Here is an 11,244-nt window from a genome sequence, read left to right on the forward strand (position 1 = left end):
TCGAGACGATTGAAACGGTCATGTGTATAGTATGCCTAACAATAAACCACAGTGGTTGTACCTTTGTCAATGCTAGATCAACCATACCATTGAATACAATATATCAATAATCAACTACAAAACGCAAATAGTATTATATGAATAATTTAGGGAGCTTGTCATAAAATGCATCATCATTGGTTTAGCCTAGTTTGTTTTTGTCGTGCATACTTCAAGTGAAACACGCATCAAATTCAACAAAACTAGATTGTATTTGATTGATTTGAGATAGCAGTAAGTATAATTTGTCACTGTTAGCCTACAACTGCTAAAACGTCAGCTAATGTCGAAACAACCGTTAATGTAGAAACATCAACAGCTTATGTTCTGCGGTGTTCTACTAAACTGTTGTTTGAAAATGGTGTTTTCTACGATGTAACAGTCACCATAACTTTTGTCTGAGAAGCCTATAAAATCCGTACGTACTATTTAATACAACGACTAAAGTAAACCAGTTGCAATTCTAATTATATTAAATATATATTTCTTATATTTCTTAGTATGACCTTAACATTTCTTAATTATTTGGCATTTAATAAACGTTTAAAATTATTATAACATATTTTTGTTACTAATCCACTTGTATTATAATTGTAACCCAATAAAGATCCATTCAATATATTCACAGTTTTGACGTTTTTTACATTTGATATGTTTTGACACTTTATATCTTTTTAGAATAACATGTATACTTATTTTATCCTTGTCGTTATATCTACCAGAAGTCATTTTACAAATGTAAGTTTACAATAGTGTTGTAGTGGCACTGATTAAACATCGCTACAAGCAATATTAGAAAATCAATGTATTTTAATCACATTTTGTGTAAAAATAAGAAAAGATTATTTTAATAATGCAAATAGATAAAGGTATACTTGACGTGCTTACAAGTTGGGATAGGTGCTCGTGATCATTCACAAAAAGGCACCCCGATTATATGATGTTGGTACGACCATATCATAGAACAACAAGCCATACATACCGCGTTGGTTAAAACCCCCTTAAGCCTGTTTTCCTGTCACGTTATTCGACGCTATCGTCGTTGATCGTTAACAGTTCAACGACGATCGTTTGAAAACGATCAAGTTGAAATGATAACGATAGCGAGTTTTCCTGTAAATCATTTCAATGTTTACGTAGAAGATCGCCGATTATTGTTAACGATAGCGTCGACTGACGTCGACAGGAAAACAGGCTTTAGAACGCAATCGTTCTAAAATTGTACCGTCGGCCTAGCCGTCCTCAACCCTAATGACATACTCTTTATCCTACATTTTGTTAATCTATGTTAAGAAGGAGGTGTGTATGTTTACATGCCGATATAAACTGAGATATACTTCTCTTTGTAAACGGCAACTCATGTTCTGTAAGGCTATCTCTTTATTAAAGACAACCCGTAGGTTTTTATTGCCAACAGAAATATGGTTTTTAAGTGATTGATTTGTTGTTCCAATTGTGACCCAGTAACTTCATATGAACAGTATCTGAATAAAATAGACTTTGCTATATAGGCCTATCTTGTTTTTATTGTCTTTCAATATTCGATCTACCGTAGCGTTAAAAAACACAGGTTCATCACTGATTATTTCGCGATTACATACATAACTGTTTATATTCCAGGGCAATCTAGGGATACACCATAAAGAAGTCTCTTCATGAATTGTATTATTCTATGACGACATTTTTGCTTTGAGTATGGAAACCAGGTAAGTAGTTTTATTTTTGAGATATTTAGATGGTACATAACATGTAGCCTAATATTCTATCTCTAGTACAAAACACAAGTTTACTATGAATAGTACCTGTTCATTATATAATAAGCTTAAATCTATTTATCTTTGACAGCATAATTTCTGCAATGATGCTGCACTTTTAACAGTTTTGTTATTGGTTGCTATTGTGTGCAATAGTTTTTTTTTTATTTTACAGTTGCACAATGTTTTAAACATACCTTGTCGTACGTATAACACATACTATCCTCTTTAAACACGAAAAAGCAGGTTTGTCTTTAAATACCTAAAATGTTTTTAAAGTCTAAATTAAATATTTGCAACTTAGTAGCATTACGTATGTAAAATAGTAATACCAGATGTTAATTGGTTGTGCTATAATTATTATAAAAGACATATATGATGATTACTATATTATATACACAGGGTTTCTAATAAACATTTTATAGTGTGTTTGATTGTAATTTAGAAATAAATGCGGGCCAGATAAAAAGCATATAGCGTCGGAAACTCATGGCTTTTGAGGATATTAACTGTGTTTTCCCTTTTATCTGTAGCTCTTTCACGAGCCGTATGAAGTGCAACCATGGCATCTAATTTTGAAAAACAGGAAAAAAGGTAATAATTTTACCGACATTTAGAGACAATGAACTGATTTTCAATAAATAATAGAGCAAGAAAATGTAAATAATTAATACAGCACTATTCATACATTATTTATGTAAACATAATAAAACTTATATATTCTTTTTTACAATGAAAGGTTAACATACGATGCTCGGTAAGTATAATCTTAAACCAGTTCAATTACTCATAATATTTCAGTACCATGTACTAGGTAAAAAAAGGTAATACTATCTGTATATTATAATAATAAAAATAAACAATAAGTTTGCACAAGTTGTATCTCTCAATATTGCTTAAAATGTTTTTTTATTCATTTTTCCACTATAATGAATCAATAGTAAAATTGCAATATATGTGGTAGCCTAGGTGACAACAAATAATTAAAATTGAATTTAAATAAACAAATTTAACAAACAGTAGCCCTTCTATTCAATAAAGGTACGGCTTACTACTGAATACCAGATTCACAAACAGTAGCTATTCTGAACATTGTATTAATTCATTCATTAATTATATTTAAAATGACGACGGTACGCTACTGTAATACATTTATTTATTTCAATACTATTTTATTAGGATGGTCCATCAAGCCGAAACATTTTAAGCATATTGCTACACTATTGCGCATTTTCAAACGTTCATTATAATAGTAAATGACTAGATTTATCTTGATGACATGACTAGTGTTATTATTTATTGCAAGGTCTGATATTTTGTTTAGGCCTAATTAACAGAAAACAATTTATATACAAATAAATAGCATCAAACATATATGATGAATTCTACCGACATTTAGAGACAATAAACTGATTTTCAATAAATAATAGAGCAAGAAAATGTAAATAATTAATACAGAACTATTCATAACATTTATGTAAACATAATGAAACTATATATTCTTTTTTTACAGTGACCCACACGATTTTCTGTAAGTATAAACTTAAACCAGTAAAATTATTAAATAATCATAATGTGTCAGTATCATGTACTATTAGTATGGTACTGTAAAGTAGTACAGTACAATAAAATACAAGATGATGAATAAACTTGCATGTTATGACCAAGACAAAGCATCCAAAATCAAAATGCATATGAACCTTAATCCCTCACTATTGTCACACATTTCTGAACTCATCCCTTGTATATTATATAATATTTATTTTAAACGATTTAAATTGTGTTTAAATTAAAATGACTTGACACACACATTTTGTAAACACACTGTTTATAGGTCAGGAAATGTCTATTGAATTATATTTACTGCGTTAATTTAGATTGTGATATTTATAGAAAAAACATTTTAATAATTAAGACTCATTTTGTGACAAGTTTCTCTTTCGGATGTACTTTCCAGGTGCTATTCTATTTGACTACATCAATCACCGTGTACGTGTTTGTATTTACTCGTTCCGTGTGAACGACAGGTATTAGTCCTACATTGTCCTGTGGTTCATATATCCTTTAAAAATTGTGAAATTTATCATTTAACAATTGAAAGTAAATACAAGTAGTAAACCTGTAATGAAATATAAATTCATGAATGGATTTGTATTATTATTATAGTCAACACGAAGAAAAACAAAATTCCATGTACTTTCAAGTAATTGTAAAACAAGTTCATGGATTATTATTTTAACAAACAAAACATACTATTAAATGTTACTGTCTGTTATATTTTAGAAAATTCTCCAAATTGTGATTTAAATATATATAAAGGCTAAATATAACGAACGATGGGCATCAGCCATATTCTGCAAATTTTGCTTATAGATCGATCGTTAACCCGTTTCTTGGAATATAGCATCTCCTTCATTTAATGATAACTGTGTGCATAGCATTATTGTTAAACATTCGTAACAGCTTCCATAATTTCGAATCAACTTGAATTATTTTGTTCATGCCATTATTCAACACTCACAAGACAAAAGCCGTTCAAAACAATGTGATTATTGACGATATAGTGTTTCACGTTTTAAAAATTAAAAAGGTGTTTAATCAAATCGGTATTCCGACACTGTCAAAAGACACGTTTAGTGAAGCCCCAGTTAACTGTAATTGTAAAAATAAATTCATAATTATTATTTAATAAAATATATATACAAACAAAAATTATACTACAACTTTTAACTGTTTTATTTTGGGTATTTGAAATAATAGTATACATTACAAAGTGAATTAATATATAGATTTTTTTCCAAATAAAAACATTTTTTTTAAAATTGCTATTATACATTTTTAAATTATAAGAGAATCAAACGATTTTAGCATAGTGAAAGAAAAAAGACAATAAATTGCAGTCTAGTTGTCAATAAATAATAGAGCAGGTAATTAAACAATGCAAAACTATTCAGACATTATTTATCTAAACATACTAATGAATCTTAATACTTATTTTACAGAGAACAGAGAAGAAAAAGAGAGTAAGTATAAACTTGAACCAATCTATTGAACTAAAGTGTGACATTTATTACAAAACAATTGAAAGTAAAATGAAATAGAAATGCATAAATGGACTTGCATATTTTGGTCAAGACGAAGCATATCAAAATCAAAGTTTCATTTAGACATTTCCTACAGCTCAGGAATTGTGTATTGAATTTCAAGTAACTGTTTTATTTCTAATTTCATAATGAAATGCAAAATGATGGACTTGCATAATTATTAATGGTCAAGACAAATCATAACAAAATCAAAATTGATTTTAGACATTACACCTCAAGAATTGTGTATTGAATTTCATGTAACTTTATTAATGTTAATCTTTTAAATAAGTGTAATAATTTTAAAGTAAATTCATAAATTAATATGTACGATTATCTTTTTAAATCATAGAAATCAAGAGTTTAACTTTCAGCCTATTATGACTCTTTAATTTTTAAAGTGTCAAATTTATTACCGAACACTTAAAATTGCAAGTAATAAATGGCCTTGCAATTATGGTTACCACAAAGCAATAACAACATCAAAATTTAATCTTTTAAATAATTGTAATAATTGTAAAATAAATATATTATTATTTATTTATTATATTTTTAAATCATAAAAAAATCAAGGTTTCAGCCTATATGACTCACTATTGCAAAACAAGAAAAAAATAAAGATTAAACTTACTAAAACATAATAAGTGAAACAAAAAAATTTACAATACATAAGCAGTCTGGTTGTCAATAAATAATAGAGCAGGTAATTAAACAATGCAGAACTATTCAGACATTATTTATGTAAACATACTAATGAATCTTAATACTTTTTTACAGAAAAGAGAGAAGAAAAAGAAGAGTGTAAGTATAAACTTGCACTATCTATTGTTAACTAAAATGTGACATTTATTACAAACAATTGAAAGTAAATGTAGTTTAATGAAATAGAAATGCATAAATGGACTTGCATATTTTGGTCAAGACGAAGCATATCAAAATCAAAGTTTCATTTAGGCACTTCCTACAGCTCAGGAATTGTGTATTGAATTTCATGTAACTGTTTTATTTCTAATTTCATAATGAAATGCAAAATGATGGACTTGCATAATTATTAATGGTCAAGACAAATCATAACAAAATCAAAAATTGATTTTAGACATTACACCTCAAGAATTATGTATTGAATTTCATGTAACTTTATTAATGTTAATCTTTTAAATAAGTGTAATAATTTTAAAATAAATTCATAAATTAATATGTACGATTATCTTTTTAAATCATAGAAATCAAGGGTTTAACTTTCAGCCTATTATGACTCTTTAATTTTTAAAGTGTCAAATTTATTACCGAACACTTAAAATTGCAAGTAATAAATGGCCTTGCAATTATGGTTACCACAAAGCAATAACAACATCAAAATTTAATCTTTTAAATAATTGTAATAATTGTAAAATAAATATATTATTATTTATTTATTATATTTTTAAATCATAAAAAAATCAAGTTATCAGCCTATATGACTCACTATTGCAAAAACAAGAAAAAAATAAAGATTAAACTTACTAAAATATAATAAGTGAAACAAAAAAATTTACAATACATAAGCAGTCTGGTTGTCAATAAAAAATCTAGAAAATAAAATCAGGTAGTTTAAACAATGCAGAACTATTCACAGACATTATTTATTTAAACATACTAATGAATCTTAAAATACTTTTATTTTACAGTGAACTGTTGGATAAAGTATAAACTTAAATTGTCTAATTGTTTAATAAAATGTGAAACAAAATATAAAATACAACTATTGTAATGAATTGTAAATTTAAAAAATATTATTATGGTCAGGACAAAGCATAACAAATCAGGATTGCATTTAGACACTACTTTACACTACACTAAGGAAATGTGTATTGAATTAATCTACTGTATCAGTTTGAATATTTTTTTTAATAAAAAAATAAGTTATTTTAATAGATTTATGCTTTGAAAATTGTTTGAATGGTACTGAAACTTATTAAATCATAAGAAAATCAAAGGGCTTTCAGTCTGTCTGACTCACTATTGTCAAAATAAATTGTGTATTTAAGTTTATGTGAACTATATTAATTTGAGTCTTTCAAATGTCATAATTGAAAAAATAAATGAATCATTATTTTAACAAAAAATATTTAAAAAAATTATACTACAACTTTTTTCTCTGTTAATTTATGTATTTGAAATAATTGTATAAATTACAAATTGAGTTAATGAATAGATTTTGTCCAAACAAACACAATATTTTGTTTAATATTGTTACTATAAAACTTGTTAAATACCCCCTTTTCAGCTTATGATGACACACTATTGCCAAAATAATAAAAAGATTGAACTTATTATGATACGTTGTGGTTAAAGATATGGTATCTGTAGAGTTCGTAATTTCTAAAAACTATAGAGCGCCACCAACGGAATCAATCGCAAATATGATACAAACAAACAGGACAAACTTGGTTGAGAAAAACAAAATATAACTTTAATCCTAATAGTGCTCACTGTAAAATGAATGTTTGAAAAAACATGCAGTCACAAAAAACAGAATCTCGTTAATATTAATGTTTAATATACATCTGTATCTTTGTTCTTGTTTTGTTTGTGTAAATATATAAAAATAATAGACGTTTAATAATTAATATTATTATGTCAGTTATTATTATTATAAGTTTGGTTAGGACATAATACTGCATTTCATAGTCGTCTGGTAAATTGTCATGTTTTGTAAAAGCTTCCAAAGTATGTTTTGCCATTTCCGACTGGCGAATTATATGCACTGCGTTAATTTAGATTGTGTTATTTATATACCATAATATACCATAAAATAATAATGAAACTTATATATCTTTTACAGTGCCTCCTCAGACGATTCAAGGTAAGTATAAAACTTAAATCAGTACAATTAATAATCAAATCATAATGTGTCGGTAGCATGTACTAAATAGTAAATGTGCTACTGTAAATTAGTATACAGTGTATGTTATGACCAAGACAAAGCATCCAAAATCAAAATGCATATAAACCTTAATCCCTCACTAGTATGTCTCTGTCACACTTTGCTTAACTCATCCCGTGTATATATAATAGTTCTTTTAAACGATTTAAATTTTGTGTAAATAAAAATTAATTGACACACACATTTTGTAGACACACTGTTTATAGGTCAGGAATGTCTATTGAATTATATGTACTGAGTTAATTTAGATTGTGATATTTAGCCTATAATATCAAACAAGAAAACTATTTAGAGAATAATTGAGACTCATTTTGTGACAAGTTTCTCTTTCGTATGTATTTTCCAGGGTGCTAATCCTGTATATATAGTATTTCTTTTAAGCAATTTAAATTTTGTTTAAATTAAAATGACTTGACACACACATTTTGCAGACACACTGTTTATATGTCATGACTTGTCTATTACATTATATCTGCGTTAATTTAGATTTTGCTATTTAGCCTAGGCCTATATACCATAATACCATAACATAATAATGAAACTTTAAATACGAAAACCCGGAAAAAATGTAATTATATCTGTATCTTATAATAATAGAAATAAACAATAAGTTGGCACAAATTGTATCTCAATATTGCTTAAAAACGTTATTTTTTTAAATTCATTTTTCTACTAATGAATCAAAAATAAAATGGCAATACATGTAGTAGCCTAGGTGACAACAAAATAATTAAAATTGAATTTAAATAAACAAATTTAACAAACAGTAGCCCTTCTATTCAATAAAGATACGGCTTACTACTGAATACCAATTTCACAAACAGTAGCCCTTCTATTCAATAAAGGTACGGCTTACTTCTGAATACCAATTTCACAAACAGTAGCTATTCTGAACATTGTATTAATTCACTTCATTAATGACGTACGTACGATACCCTACTGTAATACATTTATTTATTTCAATACTATTTATTAGGATGGTCCATCCAGCCGAAACATTTTAAGCATATTGCTACATTATTGCTCATTTTCAAACGTTCATTATAATAGTAAATTACTAGATTTATCTTTATGACATGACTAGTTTTATTATTTATTGCAAGGTCTGATATTTTGTTTAACTAACAGAAAACAATTTATATACAAATAAATAGCATCAAACATATATGATGAATTCTACCGACATTTAGAGACAATGAACTGATTTTCAATAAGTAATAGAGCAAAAAATGTAAATAATTAATACAGTATTCATACATTATTTATGTAAACATAATGAAACTTATATATTCTTTTTTTACAGTGTCTCGTACGATTCAATGTAAGTATAAACTTAAACCAGTAAAATTAATAATAAAATCATAATGTGTCAGTATCATGTACTATTAGTATGGTACTGTAAAGTAGTACAGTACAATGAAATATAAGATGATGAATAAACTTGCATGTTATGACCAAGACAAAGCAGCCAAAATCAAAATGCATATGAACCTTAATCCCTCACTATTGTCACACATTTCTGAACTCATCCCTTGTATATTATATAATATTTCTTTTAAACGATTTAAATTGTGTTTAAATTAAAATGACTTGACACACACATTTTGTAAACACACTGTTTATAGGTCAGGAATGTCTATTCAATTATATGTACTGCGTTAATTTAGATTGTGATATTTATAGAAAAAAAAAATTTTAATTAATTAAGACTCGACCATTTTGTGACAAGTTTCTCTTTCGGATGTACATTCCAGGTGCTATTCTATTTGACTACATCAATAGTGTACGTGTTTGTATTTACTCGTTCCGTGTGAACGACAGGTATTAGTCCTACATTGTCCTATGGTTCATATATCCTTTAAAAATTGTGAAATTTATCATTTAACAATTGAAAGTAAATACAAAAACCTGTAATGAAATATAAATTCATGAATGGATTTGTATTATTATTATAGTCAACACGAAGAAAAACAAAATGCCATGTACTTTCAAATAATTGTAATTGTAAAATAAGTTCATGGATTATTATTTTAACAAACAAAACATACTATTAAATGTTACTGTCTGTACTATTTTAAAATATAAGTTGTTTTAATAGATTTATGCTTTGAAAATTATTGTTTGAATGGTACTGAAACTTATTAAATCATAAGAAAATCAAGGGTTTTCAGTCTGTCTGACTCACTATTGTCAAAATAAGTATTTAAGTTTATGTGAACTGTATTAATTTGAGTCTTTCAAATGTAATAATTGAAAAATGAATGAATCATTATTTTAACAAAAAATATTTAAAAAAATGATACTACAACTTTTTTCTCTGTTAATTTATGTATTTGAAATAATTGTATAAATTACAAATTGAGTTAATGAATAGATTTTGTCCAAACAAACACAATATTTTGTTTAATAATTTAAATACCCCTTTTTCAGCCTATGACACACTATTGCCAAAATAATAAAAAGATTGAACTTATCATGATACGTTGTGGTTAAAGATATGGTATCCTAACTTCTGTTTGTTAAAAGAACGGTAAAATTGCATTTAGTCAAAATCAGACAATGGGATGCTGGTATGTGTGTGATGTCATCATAAGGAGTTTTGATTTTTTTTTCTCATATTGCGAACAGTAATAATTATATAATGAGTAAGAGAAGAAAATAACAATACACAAACCGTCTGATTGACAATAAATAATAGAGCAGATAATTTAAACAATGTAGAAACTATTCAGACATTATTTATGTAAACATACTAATGTATCTTTAATACTTTTTTTCGCGAAAAATGAAAGTACAAGTAGTAATGAATAAATTGATGAATTGAATTGCATATTATGATCAACACAAGCATATCAAAATTGATTTTAGACACTTACTATACCTCAAGAATTGTGTATTGAATTTTATGTAACTTTATTAATTTGAATTTTTAAATAATTGTAAAATAAATTCAGTAAATTATTATTTAATATTTTCTTTTTAAATCATAAAAAAATCAAGGGTTTTTGACTAATGACACTATTGCAAAAATAATAAGAACCAATGTTAATATTTATCACAATGAATAATACATTTTAGAAATTAACAGAACATAATTCATCTAAGAAAATAATATTAAACATTTAAATAGTAAGATGATAATTTAGAGACAATGCCTAATTGTCAATAAACAAAATAGCAAGAAATTAAAAAAAAAAATAATAACAATATAAACTATTCTGGCAGAAATTATTTGTTTTATACTAATGAAGCTTATATCTTTTTTATAGAGGCACCTCTGACAATTTCAAAGGTTAATAAGTAAAATAATAATATACCAGTACCATTTAATAGTAAATATGGTACTGTATATAGTATAATAAGATGATTAATAAACTTGCATACCAAGACAAAGCATTTACAAATCAAAATTCTTGCAAATTATTGTTAAAAGAGTGAAATT

The 11,244-nt window shown here is 26.5% G+C and overlaps 1 long non-coding RNA gene across 1 annotated transcript; it reads left to right on the forward strand.

Annotated features, from left to right (window-relative positions):
- Positions 1–1,663: 1,663 nt before the first annotated feature.
- LOC144853497 (uncharacterized) lies at positions 1,664–9,128 on the forward strand. Its single transcript, XR_013614388.1, has 8 exons — positions 1,664–1,745; positions 1,969–2,039; positions 2,327–2,387; positions 3,307–3,324; positions 4,796–4,816; positions 5,654–5,677; positions 7,701–7,721; positions 9,106–9,128. It is a non-coding gene; the product is annotated as an uncharacterized LOC144853497 (long non-coding RNA).
- The last annotated feature ends 2,116 nt before the right edge of the window (positions 9,129–11,244 follow it).

The sequence above is a fragment of the Antedon bifida genome, chromosome 1, assembly GCF_963402885.1.
Source record: "Antedon bifida chromosome 1, ecAntBifi1.1, whole genome shotgun sequence".
NCBI classification, from domain to species: Eukaryota; Metazoa; Echinodermata; class Crinoidea; order Comatulida; family Antedonidae; genus Antedon; species Antedon bifida.